Source organism: Bison bison, unplaced genomic scaffold, assembly GCF_000754665.1.
Source record: "Bison bison bison isolate TAMUID 2011002044 unplaced genomic scaffold, Bison_UMD1.0 scf7180017864167, whole genome shotgun sequence".
Taxonomy (NCBI): Eukaryota; Metazoa; Chordata; class Mammalia; order Artiodactyla; family Bovidae; genus Bison; species Bison bison.
Genome location: NW_011494739.1, coordinates 1,824,788 through 1,827,778, shown reverse-complemented (window position 1 = coordinate 1,827,778; position 2,991 = coordinate 1,824,788).

The following is a 2,991-nucleotide window of genomic DNA, read 5'->3' as shown; positions in this document are numbered from 1 at the left end:
TAGGAGCAGGAAGGTGACCTTGACGCTGTCCCCGCGCTCGTCGACCTGGCCCCTCCCTCTCCTTTTAGGGTTGCCGGGAGGCGGACAGGCGGTCTGGGGAAGGGAGGGAGATGGTGCTGAGGACTCCGGACCTAGGTTGCCATAGGAACCGCCGGGGAGCTGTCCTTAGGCAGGAAGCGGGAGGAGCTCCGGGAAGAGGAGGGGGCTCCTGGGTTCGGGGGATGGAGACTGCGGCCAAGAGGTGAGCGATGACAGGCTCAAGGACCAGAAGATGGATGGAGTCTCTCGCTTATAATGGGGTCTCAGTTCTCCTTCCCAGACCCCCAGACCCTCTCACTCCAGCATCCAATTTCTCTCTGGCCAGAAGGTGCCGGGGAGAGGGTGGTCCGAGGCCCAGGAAAGCAGGCCAACTCCCCCCGCCCCCTAGCGCACACTGTTTCACACCCGACCACAGGTTCCCTGGTCAAGATTAAGCGCATCCTTCTCCCTAGAGGGAAACTGAGGCAGAGAGAGGTGGGGATGAGTTTTCCGCAGAGAGGTGGGTGGGGTCTTGTCCTGGAGGCCTCCGCCCAGCCTATCGACCCTGAAGGGTCTCGGAGCGTGGGGGCTGGTGCGGGGTGGCTGATGAGACCTCTGACCCCTGCTCCTTCCCTGGGACCCCACCTCCCAAAGCCCGAGGCACACCAGGGCTGGGGCACCGCTGTTCTGCCCGCGGAGGGACACGGCCAAACTAGGGGTGCGGCAGGGATGGGGGGCTCTCCGGGTCTTGGGAGGAGGCGGGGCGGGGGTCGGGCCGCGCGTGGAGCGGGGCTGAGCTCACCTCTTGGTCCGCGGTCTCTGACGAGCGCGAGCACAAGCAGAGCAGAAGCGGGTTGTGTTGGCGCCTGCGCCGCAGTCGGGGGGCGGGGGTGACACGGGGGTGGCGGGGGCACCAGCCCGCCCCGAGAGCTGGCTCTGCAGATTTCGGACCCCTGCAGGACTGTGAGCCCCTCTCCCCTTCCAAGAAGTCTCTTCTCTCTCAGAGACCCCAGACCCCTCGCGGGGACCCCAACACCTCCCTGGACCCGACTCCCTCATGCGGCCCCTCAAACTCCTCCCCTGACTGCTCCATCAATCTCTCAGTCCTCTGACTGAAGACCCTTGACTCTGCTGAACTTTCATTTCCTCACTTGGAGAAAAGGAAATCAACCCTGAATGTTCATTGGAAGGACTAATGCTGAAGCTGGAGTTCCAATACTTTGGCCACCTGATGTGAAAAGCTGACTCTAGAAAAGACCCTGATGCTGGAAAGATTGAAGGCAGGAGGAGAAGGGGACAAGAGAGGATGAGGTGTTTGGATGGCATCACCAGCTCGAGGACATGAGTTTGAGCAAACTCCGGGAGATAGTGAAGAACAGGGAAACCTGGCATGCTGGAGTCCATGGGTCGCAAAGAGTCAGACACCACTGAGCAACTGAACACCAACATTTCTTCACTCCATCCTCGGTTCCCTCTGGGCCTCCGTCTCCCTCAGGGACCCCTCACTCGCTCATCTCCTGGCCACAGCCCCATCCTCTTCACAGGCTCCCTGCTCTCTCTCCCAGCCCCCACCCATGGTTGAGCCCCACCTCTCTCCCCCTGGGTTCTTACTAAGAAGTCCCCTCCTGCTTGCATCAGAAGCCCCTTGTCTGACTAAAGTCCTCACCCTCTCACTGAGTCCCCCATCTTCTGTCCATTCTCTCCCTCTGTGAGTCCCTATCCCTTGCTGAGGATGGGCGCCACTTATCTTGAGAAGGGAGCTGGTGTGGGAGAGGAGGTGTTGGGGGAGACAAGTCCTTTCTCTTCTGGAAGGATCTTCCCTTGCTCTCTCTCCCAGCATACCCCTAGCTCTGTCCTGGGCAGTGTGTGTCTTCCAGCCCATCTCCCTAGAGAGCCAGCCCTTGCCAGGCAGCCTCATTCCTTGTCATGTGTCCACCCACAGCCTTGGCTTTGTCCCACACTTACTGTATGGTCTTGGCAAAGTCACCACGCCTCTCCAAGCTTCTTCAGGCACCAATGCACACATGTGCTTTTATGCCCTGAGTGTCCAGTCTGTCTTTCCTTGGGTTGGAAGTGGGGGACACAGGGATGCATGAACTCTGCAAAGTGAAGACACTTCCTCTTCACTCATTATTGTATCCCCGAGCCTCACATGGCACTTGGCATTGAACTGGGAGCTCAGTAAACACGTATTGAACACAGACTAATAGTAGCAAATATATGATGCTCCGGGCGTGCAAAGGGCTTCTCTAAGTGCTTTGTGTGCACTACTTACACACTTTTAATTGCATGTGTGTGAGAGAGAGAGAGAGAGAGGAAGAGGAATTCCTGGAAGTCAAGACTGAAGGCCTCCCCTGTGACAGGAGATGAAGCTGAGGAGGAAGGCAGACCTGAGATCCTTCAAGGCCTCACAAGCCAAGGTAAGGAATTTGGCCTTCAACCCAAGAGTAGTAGGGAGCCACGGAAAGGTTGTAGAGGGGAGGGATGTGCTGTGATCTGCACTCTGAAAAAATCTGTCTGGCTGCTGATCCCTTGGAAGAACAAGATAGAAAGCTCAAGCATGGGAACAAGTCAGTCAGTCAGTCAGTTCAGTTGCTCAGTCGTGTCCGACTCTTGGCAACCCCATGAATCACAGCACGCCAGGCCTCCCTGTCCATCACCAACCCCAGAAGTTCACCCAAACTCATGTGCATCGAGTCGGTGATGCCATCCAGCCATCTCATCCTCTGTCGTCCCCTTCTCCTCCTGCCCCCAATCCCTCCCAGCATCAGGGTCTTTTCCAATGAGTCAACTCTTTGCATGAGGTGGCCAAAGTATTGGAGTTTCAGCCTCAGCATCAGTCCTTCCAATGAACACCCAGGACTGGTGTCCTTCAGAATGGACTGGTTGGATCACCTTGCAGTCCAAGGGACTCTCAGGAGTCTTCTCCAACACCACAGTTCAAAAGCATCAATTCTCGGTGCTCAGCTTCTT